Here is a 13,704-nt window from a genome sequence, read left to right on the forward strand (position 1 = left end):
GGGAACGATGACTCAAAGTGCTTTATAACCAATAAAATACAATTGAAATGTAGTCACTATTGAAGTGGAGGGAATAGTTGCAATTAATTTGAACATGGTTCTGGTCCAACAATGAAGGTGGAGGAATAAATATTGGTTAGCACACCAAGAAGAGCATTTTCTCTGGGATTGGTGGTCAAGAACTCTTTATAATCACCTGAAGAGTAGATGAAGCTTTGGCTATATGTAAGCTAAAGTAAGCCTCCTCAACAGTCCCTAAGGACTGTACTTAACTGTCGGCCTAGCGTTTACTTTCATCTCTGTGGAGTGGGCATTGAAACCACAATGTCTAATACACAAGGGCTGCCAGGGAGGTAATGGCCTACTGGTATTATCACTAGACTACCAATCCAGAAACAAGGGGCAAAGTAACATTCATGTCACACAAATGCCAGGCAATGCCTACCTCCACTAAGAGATGATCTAATGACTGCCCTTTGACATTCGATGCGTTACCATCGCTAATTCCCCAACCATTGGGGTTACCATTGACCAGAAACTCAACTGGACTCACCACATTAACAGAGCGGTTACAAGAGCAGGCCAAAAGCTGGGAATACTGTGGTGAATAACTCACCTCCTGACTCCTCGAAGTTTGTCCACCATCTACAAAGCACAAGTCAGGAGTGTGATGGAATACTCCCCACTTGCCTGGATGAACACAGCCACAACAACACTCAAGAAGCTTGATATCATCCAGGACAAAGCAGCCGCTCGATTGGCGCCACATCCACAAGCATTCACTCCCTCCACCACCGACACCCAGTAGCAGCAGAGTGTACTATCTACAAGATGCACTGCAGAAATTCAAAAATCCTCAGACAGCACCTTCCAAACCCACGACCACTTCCATCTAGAAAGAACAAAGATAGCACGTACATGGGAACACCACCCCTGCAAGTTCCCCTCCAAGCCACTCACCATCCTGACTTGGAAATATATTGCCGTTCCTTCACTGTGGCTGAGTCGAAATCCTGGAATTCCCTCCCTACAGGCATTGTGGACCAACTTACAATGCATGGGCTGCAGCGATTCAAGGAGGCAGTTCACTTTCTTAAGGGCAGCTAGGGATGGGCAAGAAATGTTGGCTGGCAAGGGAAACCCATGTCCCACAAATGAATTTTTAAAAAAGCCAAGCCATGACCAGCTGTCATATTTTGGCACTGTGGAAAAACAAAGAATAAATAAGGGGAGTGAGACCGACCTCAGAATTAAGCCTGTGCTGGGGACAGGGTTTGAAGTATGATGTCCACAAATGTCTGACTGGCTGTGAGTATCCAGTAGCTAGCAACATACAGATTCAAACATGCTGTTTGACATTTAATGTTGGGAAAGTCTAGTTCATGGTCCGTTGGCTTGAGTGTAATGTTTAGTTTTGGGCATTAAAGTTTCACAGTGGAAAATGGGAAAAATGCAATTGAAGTGCCTGATGCCTAATGCCCTTTCAGGTGATTGTGTTTGGGATTGTGTTGCTTTAAGAGGCTAACAGCTAGCAAGGTAAGTTAATTAAAATACCGGGCATTAATGATTATCAAAACACGTAAAACAAATGGCAGGTCGGAAAGCTACCATTCTTTGTTTAAAAAAATCAAAATCGAAAAGGTGGAAGGTTAGGAACAGCAGCTTGCTGACTTAGCCCAAGACACGGTAATTGCAATAATGGCAACCAGAAGCAAATAACATTATCTATAAAGCATTCAGTAGACACTAAAGGCCAGGTTAAGGACAGCCTGAAACAGGTTACGTTGTCACAGAGACAGGTAAAGTTTAAAATGATACTCTGGTTTCAATTTATCCGTGAGTTAGTTGCAGTTTGAAGTTGGGAGATTGCAGCAAAGAAGGTACAAAAACAAAAGTCAGAGACATTAGAAACTGCTGATGTTGGAGAATCTGAGGTAACGAGGTGTGGAGCTGGAGGAACACAACAGGCCAAGCAGCATCAGGGGAGCAGGAAGGCTGACGTTTCAGGTCTAGACCCTTCTTCAGAAATGGGGAAGGGGAAGGCCATTCTGAAATAAAGAGAGAGACGGGGCACGGTAATAGAAGGTGGATAGTGGAACGGATAGGGTGGGAGAGAAGACGGGTCAAGGAGGCTGGGATGTGGGGGTTGCTGGTCTTGGGATGAGGTTGGGGGTGTGGAGATTTTGAAGCTAGTAAAGTCCACATTGAGGCCATTGTGTGTTCCAAGGTGGAATATAAGGTGCTGTTCCTCCATTTCCGGGTGGCATCATTGTGACCCTGGAGGAGGCTCAGCATGGACATGTCCTCCAGGGATTCAGAGGGGAAGTTGAAGTGGTTCACGACTGGGACGTGTTGTCGTTTGTCATGAGCCAAGAGTAGGCGCTCTACAAAGCAGTCTTCAAACCTCTGCTTGGTCTCCCGATATAGAGGAGGCCACATTGGGAATAGCGGGTACAATAGACATTCAACTCCAGCTCTACACCTTGTTATAAAAAAAACAACGTTGTTTTTTTCTCTTCACAGATGCTACCAGACCTGCTGAGCTTTTCCAGCAACTTTGTTTTTGTTCCTGAATTACAGCACCTGCGGTTCTTTCGGCTGTAAAGAAGGTGCTGTTTTTGACATGCTATAGGTAATTAGTGTTGGAGAAGTTGGAGCGTTCTCAAATGATCTTGGTCTCAGGAGAAGAGAGTGAACTACAAAGATCTGAACAGTTGTTGAAAGCAATGTAAGCCAATGATGTTTTTGAGGGCGTTTCTAATTCAGATTTTTTATTGTAAAGAATTAGAAAATTTTGTAAAGGAGAACAAGGTTTCATGAGATTTGGTGATCTACAGCGTTACTAATCTCTGGATGGGATTGTCTATACTGTATTAGTCTTTAAAATGTAGCCTGTGTAATGTTTGGCTATAATTTGTCCATTAGCTCATATTCACCTCTTGTTAACCCTGAAACAGACAAGTATATGGTTTAGAATAATGATCTTACTAGTTCATTATACTTATTAGTCATTGATGTTAATGTTTGTATTGTTCAACTTTGTAGAATAAAGATTTTTTTTGTGTTTCAATTCAATCTTGGAATCCTGACAATTAATTCCTTGCCCTTGATTCCTCTACACATTATACAGGTGGTCCCCAATTTTCAAATGCTTGTACCTACGAATGTGATCTCATATGGGTGCCTCATTGTAATGATCTGATATATAAACAGCAGCTTTGTGATGTCCTGCATTGTGTTTCAACTTGTGTACAAATCCATTTGCAAACAAACTCCAAAACAGAAGTCATTCACAACCTGGGGACTTGATACTCTCTAATGGATTATGATTATGATTAATCTAGGAACCCAGGAAGCCAAGGCATATAATGGAATTTAAATCTAATTTAAAAATCTCAATCTGGCTAAAATGGCACTGTTGACCTTAAATAGTCCTCCTTGCTAAATTCTGGGGTCAAGTTCCACAATTGGGAGAGTTGTCTCACAGACAAATAAAACAACTATCCCGAGGATCACCTGCAGAGATGCCCTGGAGCTGAGCTGACTGACCTTCAACAATCACAACCATCTTCCTATATGCTGGGAATGATTCCAACGAGCACAGAGATTCCCCCAATTCTCATTGATTCCCGTTTTGCTAGGGCTCCTTGATGCTACACTCGGTCAAATGCAGCTTTGAATCAAGGGCTGTCACTCTCACCTCACCTCTGGAATTCAGCACGTTTGAACCAGGGCTGTAATGAGGTCAGGAGCTAAGTGACAGCAGAACCCAAACTGGGCATCATTGAGCAGCTTATTGCTGAGCAGAGGCTGCTTGATAACACTGTTGGTGATACCTTCCATCACTTTACTGATGATTGAGAGTAGGCTGATGAGCAGTAATTGGCCAGTTTGGATTATCTTTAATTCATTAACAGGATGAACAGGCAGCATTTCTTGACCATCCCCAATTGCACAGAAGGCAGTTCAGAGTCAACCTCATTTCTGTGGGTCTGGAGTCACATGTAGACCAGACTAGGTAAGGATGGCAGTTTCCTTCCCTAAAGGACATGAGTGAACCAGATGGGTTTTTTCCTGACAGTTGACAATGGATTCATGGTCGTCGTCGGATTCTTAATTCCAGATATTTTGTTGAATTCAAATTCCAGCATCTGCCATGGTAGGATTCAAACCTGAGTCCCCAGAATGTTATCTGGGTTTCTGGATTAATAATCTAGTGATAATCCCACCAGGCCATCTCTTCCTCTATGATAACAAGGTGTAGAGCTGGATGAACACAGCAGGCCAAGCAGCATCAGAGGAGCAGGAAAGCTGGCATTTCCAGTCCAGACCATTTCTGAAGAAGGGTCCAGACCCGAAGCATCAGCTTTCCTGCTCCTCTGATGCTGCTTGGCCTGCTGTGTTCATCCAGCTCTACACCTTGTTATCTCAGATTCTCCAGCATTTGCAGTTCCTACTGTCTCTCCTCATCATTTCCTCGATCCTGCTTTTTGTGGACAGGACATGCCTAGACAATTTTGCAAGGTGTTATGTAAATGCCAGAGGATGGTGAATCTGTGGAAATCATTGCCACAGAAGGCTGTGGAAGGCAAGTCATTGAGTGTACTTATGACAGAGATAGATTAGTAAACTGATCAACGATCACAGAGAGCCCAGGAAAATGGGGTTGAGAAATATATCAGCCATGATCAAATGGTGGAGCAGATTTGATGGGCTGATCGGCTTAGTTCTGCTCCTACATCTTATTGTCTTACGGTCAGTGTAATATCTATACTGGAACAGCTTGGCTAAGAGTGTGGCAAGTTCTGGAACATAAGTCTTCAGTACTATTGCTGGAATGTTGTCAGGGCCCATAGCCTTTGCAGTACCCAGTATCTCCAACCATTTCTCAACATCATGTGGAGTGGATTGAATTGGCTGAAAACTGGTATCTGTAATGCTGGAGACCACTGGAGGAAACCAAGATGGATCATCTACTCAGCACTTCTGGTTGAAGATTGCTGCAAAAGCTTCAACCTTATCCTTTGCACCAATATGTTGGGCTCTTCCATTATTGGGGTTGGGGATATTTTTGAAGCTTCTTCCTCCAGTGGGTTGTTTGATGATTTGATATATTGTCACTTGTAACTAATGTGGTGAAAAGCTTTATCTTGCAAACAGTACAGGCAGATCATAGTAAGCAAGGACGTACAGATCATGGAACATAGAACAGTACAGCACAGTACAGGCACTTCGGCTCACGATGCTGTGTCGAACTTTTACCCTAAACCTAGGATCTATTTAGTCTCCGCTCCTACCTTATACTATCATCCATATGCCTACCTAATAGCCGTTTAAATACCCCTAATGAGGCCGACTCCACTACCCTCTCCGGCAATGCATTCCCTGCTCCTACCACTCTCTGAATAAAGAACCTACCTCTAACGTCTCCCCTATATCTACCTCCACTTGCTTTAAAACTTTAAAACGGTCAACCTGTCCGTCTTCCCTGGACTGACCTATCCCCTCCCTACCTCCCCACCTACACTCTCTCCACCTATCTTCTTTACTCTCCATCTTCGGTCCGCCTCCCCCTCTCTCCCTATTTATTCCAGTTCCCTCCCCCCATCCCCCTCTCTGATGAAGGGTCTAGGCCCGAAACGTCAGCTTTTGTGCTCCTGAGATGCTGCTTGGCCTGCTGTGTTCGTCCAGCCTCACATTTTATTATCTCACAATACTCCAGATGTGGCCGAACCAGGCTTTTGTATTGCTGGAGCATAGCTTCATGGCTGTTGAACTCAATCCCTATATTAATGAAAGCTAACACACCATACGCCTTCTTAACAACTCTATCTGTGGACACAAACCCCAAGATCCCTCTGCTCCTCCACACTGCCAAGAATCTTTCCGTTAACCCTGTATTCTGCTAAGTTTGTCCTTCCAAAATGAATCACCGCACGCTTTTCAGGGTTAAACTCCATCTGCCACTTCTCAGCCCAGCTCTGCATCCTATCAATGTCCCTTTGTAACCTAGAACAGCCCTCCGCACTGTCACAACTTGACCCACCTTCATATCGTCTGCGAACTTATTAATCCACTCTTCCACTCCTACATCCAAATCATTTACAAAAATCACAAATAGCTGAGGACCCAGAACAGATCCTTGTGGTACACCACTCATAACTGAGCACCATGTTGAATATTTTCCGTCCACTACCGCCCTTTGTCTTCTAAGGGTCAGCCAATTCGGAATCCAATCTGCCAGATTTCCCATTATCGCATCCCTCCTTACCATCTTCATAACCCTACCATTCGGATTCTTACCAAACGCCTTGCTTAAATCCATGTATACCACATCCACTGCTCTATCTTCATCCACATGTTTGGTCACCTCTTCAAAGAATTCAATAAGGTTTGTGAGGCATCATCTACCCCTCACAAATCCAAGCTGACTCTACGAACCAAACTGTGCCTTTCCAAGTGATCATAAATCCTATCTCTCAGAGCCCTTTCCAATAATTTTCCCACCAATATTGTTAGACTAACTGGCCTGTAATTTCTGGGGTTATCCCTATTCCCCTTTTTTGAACAAGGGAATGACATTTACCTCTGTCCAATTTTCCAGCACTACGCCTGTGGACAGTGAGGATGAAAAGTTCATCGCCAAAGGCCCTGCAATCTCTTTCCTCGCTTCCCATAGAATCCTTGGATAAATTCTATCAGGCCCAGGGGAATTTTCTATCTTCAAGTTCCTCAAAGTTCCTGGTACATCTCCCTTACTAACATCCACCTCCTCTGGCCGACCAGCCTGTTTCATGCTGTTCTCCCCTACAGCTAGGTCCCTCTCAGTTGTGAATACTGAAGAAAAGTATTCATTAAGGACCTCTCCTATCTCTTTAGGCTCTGCGCACAAATTTCCTTTACAATCCTCGATCAGCCCTACCCTTTCTCTTGTCATTCTTTTATTCCCCACGTATGTGTAAAAAGCCTTGGAGTTTTCCTTGATCCTATCCACCAAGGATTTCTCATGCCCCCCTTATAGCTCTCCTAAGTTCTTTCTTCAGCTCTTTCTGGGATAACTTGTATCTCTCTAGAGCCTTTTCCATTCCTTGTTTCCTAAAGCTTATATAAGCATCCTTTTTGCTCTTAACCAGTTGTTCGACCTCTTGAGAACCAAGACCGCATCTTCCCTGCCTGCTAGCGTCAAACATATCATTCGCACACAGTATGCATTCCTGAAACAATCTCCACATTTCTATAGGGCTGTTCCTTGACAGCATCTGTTCCCATTTTATGTTACCCAGTTCTTGCCTAACAGAATTATAATTACCCTTCCCCCAGTTATAAACCTTACTTGCAGTGTGTACCTGTCCTGTTCCATGACTACTGTAAAAGTAACGGTTATGATCACTACTGCCAAAATGCTCTCCTACCAACAGGTCTAACACTTGTCCCAGTTCAATGCCAAGCACCAAATCCAAAGTGGCCTCTCCTCGTAATGGCCTCTCTACATACTGTGCCAGGAATCCTTCCTGAACGCACTGGAGAAAATCCGCTCCATCTAAACTGTTACAACTAAAAAGTTTCGAATCAATATTTGGAAAGTTGAGGTCACCCATGATTACAACCCTGTGACTTCTGCATTTTTCTAGTATCTGCCTCCCAATCCACTACTCCACTTCTCCGCAACTATTAGTGGGTCTGTAAAAAAACCCCCAACAAAGTGACTGCTCCTTTCCTGTTCCTGACCTCAACCCAAACTGACTCTGTGGACATATCATTCTCGAACTGCCTTTTAGTAGCTGCTATACTAGCCCTGACTAGCAATGCCACTTCTCCGCCTCTTTTAACACCCTCCCTATTTCTTTTAAAGCATCTAAATCACAGAACTTCCAACAACCATTTCTGTCCCTGAGTTACCCAAGTTTCTGTAAACAACATCGTAGTTCCAAGTGTTGACCCATCTTCTAAGTTCATCTGCCTTATTTCTGATACTTCTAGCTTTGAAGTATACACACCTCAAACCATGTCTGTGTCCACAATTACACTCCATCAACCGCATTTCTTAATTAACAACCTCACTCCATATGTCTCTGTTGGAAGGTTGAATACCTCAGCCTCTGAACTACAAATTTGGTTCCCCACCCCCTGCCAACTTAGTTTAAACCATCCTGTATAGCTCGAGCAAACCTCCCTCCCAGGATATTTGTGCCCTTCCAGGTCAGGTGCAACCCATCCTTACTGTACAGGTCCCACGCTCCCTTGAATGTGTTCTAATTATCCACATAAATGGAAGCCCTCCCTCCTACAGCAGCCCTGTAGCCACATGCTTAGCTGCACTCTCTGCCTATTTCTTACCTCGTTATCACGTGCTATTGGTAGTAATCCAGAAATAACTACCCTGTTTGTCCTGGACTTCAGCTTCCAACCTAGCTCCCTGTACTCATTTTTCACATTCTCTGTCCTTTTTCTACCTGTGTCATTGGAACCGATGTGTACCATGACTGCTGGTTGCTCACCCTCCCCCTTAAGGATCACGAAGACACCATCTGAAACATCACGGACCCCAGCACCCAGGAGGCAACATACCATCCGTTCATCTCGTTCACGTCCACAGAACCACCTGCTTGTGCCTCTTACTATCGAATCCCCCACTACAATTGCTCTCCTATTCTCCCCCCTTCCCTTCTGAGCCACAGGACCAGGCCCTGTCCCAGAAACCTGGTCCAGTGGATTACCCCTGGGAGGGTCTCCCACCCCCTCTCAACAGTATCCAAAACGGTATACTTATTATTGAGGGGAACGGCCACAGGCGATCCCTGCTCTGTCTTCCTACTCCCCTTCCCCTTCCTGACAGTCACCCAGCTACCTTTTCCTGTACCTTGAGTGTGACCACCTCCCTATAACTCTTCTCTATCACCCCCTCAGCCTCCCGAATGATCTGGAGTTCATCCAGCTCCAGCTCCAGTTCCCTAACACGGTTTGTGAGGAGCTGGAGTTGGGTGCACCTCTCGCAGGTGAAGTCAGAGGGGACACCAGCAGTGACCTTACCTCCCACATCCTGCAGGAGGAGCATGTAACTGCCCTAGCTTCCATTGCTTCTGCTCTAGATTTCCAGAAGAATAAAAAAGCCTTACCTTACCGATCCTCCACACAGTCTTTTATTTGATTAGAGGAGGAGAGACACTACAAGTGTAGTGTTTCGGGTTTAGCCAATGCCCGAATATATTAGTACACTTCCTGGCTCGCGCTCTGACCACTCCCGCTGCTGAAAGCGAGAGGGCTGCTGCTGCACGAGGTAAGTGTTTCTACAGAATAGCTTTACCTACCCGACTACACCTGGCTCGTGTTCTCTCCACTCCCACCGCTGAAAGCAAAACCTGGCAAAATAAAAACTGATACAGAGTAAGGCACACAGGTTACACTGTGCAGGCTGTGTGTGAAGTAAGATCAAAGTTAACAAGATCAACATAAATACAACAGCGTTTCATTAGATTCTGCACTGATGATGTTACCCAGCAGGGTAATGAAACAACTGCAGAAGATCAACAAACCAGCTCGACGAGCCAACTAACCACAACAAGATCAATATTATTTGAAGCTAGAGAGTCCATTCATCAGTCTAATAATGGCAGGGAAGATGCTGTTCTTGAAACTGCTGGTGCATGTGTTCAAGCTTCTGCTTCTTCTGCCTAATGGAGAGCATTACTGGGGGGTGATGGGTCTTTGATGATGTTGGCAGCCTTTCTGCAGCAAGTAAATAGAGTCCATGGTGGAAGTTTGGCTTCCATGATGATCTGGGCTGTGCACACCACCTCTGTAGTTTCTTACGGTCCTGGGCAGAGCAGTTGCCATACCAGGCCGTTATGCACCCGGACAGTATGCTTTCAATGGTGCATCTGTAGAGGTTGTGAGGGACCTTGTGGACATGGCAAATTTCCTGAGCTGCCTGAGGAAGATGCAGCGTTGTTGTAACTTCTTGGCTGTCACATCTATGTGGGAACTCCAGGACAGGTTGTTAGTTATTGTCTCTAAGAGGAACTTGACGCTGTCCACATGCTCAATCTCAGTTCCATTGATGTAGATGGGAGCGTGATCTCCTCCTTCCTTTCTGAAGCCAATAATGTCTAATTGTTCACCAGCATTCACGACTGGAAGTAGCTGGACTCAGAGCGAAGATCTGATCTACTCATTGTGGAATTGCTTAGCTCTGTCTGTTACTTGCTATTGATGCTTGACAAGTAATGTATCTCTTTTTGTAACTTGGCCAGGCTGATGCCTCAATTTCAGGAACGCCTAGTGCTGCTCCTAGCATGCCCTCCTGCACTCTCCATTGAACCAGGGCTGATCCCCTAGCCTGATGGTAACAATTGAGTCGGGAAGGTGTCAGGCCGTGAGGTTGCAGATTGTGTTGGAATATGATTGTGTTGCCGTTAACGGGCCCTCATGGATGTCCAGTCTCATGTTGCTAGAGCTGTTCGAAGTCTGTTCCATTTACCTGGTGATAGAGCCAACAACACCATGTCAGATATTATCAATGTGAGGACACGAGTTCGTCACCACAATTGTGCTGCTTTAAAGGTTGATATATTGAAGACAGATACTATCCAGAAGTTAGTGACATTGGTGACATGGTTAGTCACCAAATGTTATTTCTTGTTTAATATAAACTAACTTACACTTTGACCCTGGGTATAGAAATACTGGACAAGCCAGAGATTAGTTTTTTTTAAACTTTCTTCACGGTCTGTAGAGATCACTGGCTGGCCAGCATTTATTGCCCATACACCTTGCCCTTTAGAAGATGGTGGTGAGCTGCCTTGATTTAGGCTCCTTACAGTGTGGAAACAGGCCCTTCGGTCCAACAAGTCCATGCCAACTTTCATAGCATCCCACCCAGACCCATTCCCCATAATCTACACATCCCAGAATACTACAGGCAATTTAGCATGGCCAATCCACCCAACCCGCACATCTTTGGACTGTGAGAGGAAACCGGAGCACCCAGAGGAAACCCACGCAGACATGGGGAGAATGTGCAAACTCCATCCTGAGGGTGAAATTGGACCCAGGGTCCTGGTGCCATGAGGCAGCAGTGCTAACCACTGAGCCACCGTGCCATCTTCTTAAACCAATGCAGTCCATGTGGAAAAACAACATAAGGTTACATCAATTCAGCGTGATATAGTTTAGCTACTAAATGACTATTTCCTGTCTGCTCGACTGGCACGTTTAGTTTATTAGATCAGAGCTTAGATAGCCATCCTGCTTGAATGTTTTGCTGGTGGGTGCGGTTTCCTCCTGTTGTGTTCTCTTGCTGTTCTGTTGTGTTTTCTTTGGCTTGTTTGTGTAAATCCATTAATATTTCAGAGTGTTGTAACCTGTTAGATAGGCTTTACCCTTTGACCTTTAGCTTGAAAATACTTACATGGTAAATTGGACATGTTTTAATGGGGATCTATGGTGTTTTGGGGGCGTTTGTGAATAATCAGTACTGTCTCTGAGGATCACTCTGCTCAACTTTGCCCCTACCTCTGCTCATCTGCTGCAGCTCTCTTCCAATTCATCTTTACCACTAGACTTGTCTGTTACAAAGTAAAATACCTCCTCGAGCCCCACAACCCTCTGAATTGTTTGTTGTACATCTAACTCTGGCTTTTCCTTGCCCATTTTCATTGCTCCCTTACTGTTTCCAATTGCTTGGGTCCCAGGTTCTGGAATTCTGTCCTCAAAAGCCTTTCACTGTTCACCTCATAGAATCCCTACAGTGCCTAAGCAGGCCATTCAGCCCATCAAGTCCATACCAACCCTCTGAAGAGCATCCCAACCACATCCCGAACCTGTAACCCCATATTTCCCATGGCTAACCCATATAACACTGCACAACACAGGGTAATTTAGCATTAGCCAATCCACCCTACACCACATATCTTTAGACAGTGGGAAGAAACTGGAACACTATAAAGAAATCCACACAGACACGGACAGAATTTGCAGACTCCCCACGGACAGACGCCTGAGGCTGGAACTAAACCCAGGGTCCTGATGCTGTGAGGCAGCAGTGCTAACCAGTGAGCCACCGTGCCGCCCCTAACTCTCCTGTTTTAAGATGCTCATTAGAAATTACCTCTTGAACCAAGCTTTAAGTCACTCTTCCCAACGTGAGACCTGGTGTCAAATCTTGTCAACACTCCTGTCAGTCACCCTGGGAGATTTTATTATAGTAAAGGTGCTTTGTAAATAAAAGTTGTTTTTGTTACATTTGGCAGCAGAGCACGAGTGGGTCTGAGGAACGTCCTGACCTTCCATTTATTTCCTTGTTTTCAAGAGTATACCATCCGTTGTGCTTGAGAGTTGTTACTAATTGTTCAGCATCAGCAACCAGGAGGTGACTATCTCTCACAGCAGGTGGAATGTCTCAGTGCCTTGGCTGAAAGGGTTCAGAACACAATAGTTTATTCCTAGGTGCGGTCCAAACCAAACAGCCCACATACAGGAATCCTGTGGGCCATTTTAAATTCTGTTTATTGACACCTCTCTAACAAGTTTGAGCGATCCCTTTAATTTTTGTTGCTCCAGTTTATCCTCAAAAAATAATCAGCTTTGCTGTCTATCCTTGACGTTACTTTCTTTTAATCTAGTGTTTAATAAATCTGTTTTGTAGCCTATAGCCAATCCTTGTTGGTTATTACAGCTTGATTCTGAATTATTCTATCATGTCCCCAAGTTAAGGTGATCAGGTAACAGCGGAAAGATAAATTTCAGTGAAATGGGTCTTTATACAAACGTTGGGCTCACACACCAATGATCGTGATACTGTGCCAGAAGTAGGGCTCACTGACATCAGTGTCCTTGATTCAGAGACCAAGGAAAAGACCTCAGGTAAAAACCCAAAGATTGCAAAGTGCTGAGAGGTCTGGTGACACATTTGCAATTTCCACTTGTAGGGTGTCAAAGGCCATTCACAGGAGCATTATAAAGGCAAATTAGAGACTGACCCATAAACAGAGATAGTGGGCAGGTGACTGTGAGCTTGGTCAAGGCGGTGCTTTGAGGATCCTTTCAAAGGTGCGGGAGGGGAATTCCAAATCCTGGGTCCGGGATGCTGAAGCCATAGGCAGAGTAGAGTGAGTATATGTTTACAGGTTGGGCATGTGGGCTGAAGGAGATTACTGATACATTGAGAGGGGTGACACTACAGATTGGCTTGAAAACAAGGTTGAGATTTTTAATGCTAGATTGTGCCAGTGAGCCCAGGGGGACAGACTTGGTGTTGGTAAGAGAAGCAGAGATTTAGATTATGTTAAGTTTATGTGAGGTAGAAAGTGAGTTTACTGGGAGGGAGTGTATTAGAATGTGAAGAAGCATGGGTGAGGGTTCCAACGGGGGATTAGCTGAGAGGTTGGGTGATATGTATATTGGAAATAATCCATCTCGTTCAGAAGTTGAGCTCAGATGGTATTGTTGTAGTGAATAGTTTGGTGCAGCCTTGGAGGGTATCAGAGGGACTAGAGGCAATCGCTTTACCATCCCTGTGTTTATTTGGAGGAAATTTCTACTTACGATAGTAGATGTTGGATAATTGAGTAAGAGTGGAGGAATTGGGGTGGCATGGTGTCTCAGTGGTTAGCACTGTTGCCTCATAGCGCCATGGACCTGATTTCGATTCCACTCTCGGGCAACTGTCTGTGTGGAGTTTGCACATTCTCCCCTCGGTGACACAGG

The 13,704-nt window shown here is 44.8% G+C and overlaps 1 protein-coding gene across 2 annotated transcripts in view; it reads right to left on the reverse strand.

Moving 5' to 3' along the window:
- ctxn2 (cortexin 2) overlaps positions 1–9,423 on the reverse strand; it is a 33,779-nt gene extending 24,356 nt beyond the window's left edge. Inside the window, exon 1 of one of the 2 annotated variants that reach the window (XM_059640160.1) lies at positions 9,309–9,423. The gene's annotated coding sequence lies outside the window, so the exon portion shown is untranslated. Of the gene's footprint in view, positions 1–9,116; positions 9,221–9,308 lie in introns of those variants that run through there. The other variant, XM_048520866.2, reaches the window with a different exon arrangement.
- Positions 9,424–13,704: the final 4,281 nt, after the last annotated feature.

This window comes from Stegostoma tigrinum, chromosome 36, assembly GCF_030684315.1.
Source record: "Stegostoma tigrinum isolate sSteTig4 chromosome 36, sSteTig4.hap1, whole genome shotgun sequence".
NCBI classification, from domain to species: Eukaryota; Metazoa; Chordata; class Chondrichthyes; order Orectolobiformes; family Stegostomatidae; genus Stegostoma; species Stegostoma tigrinum.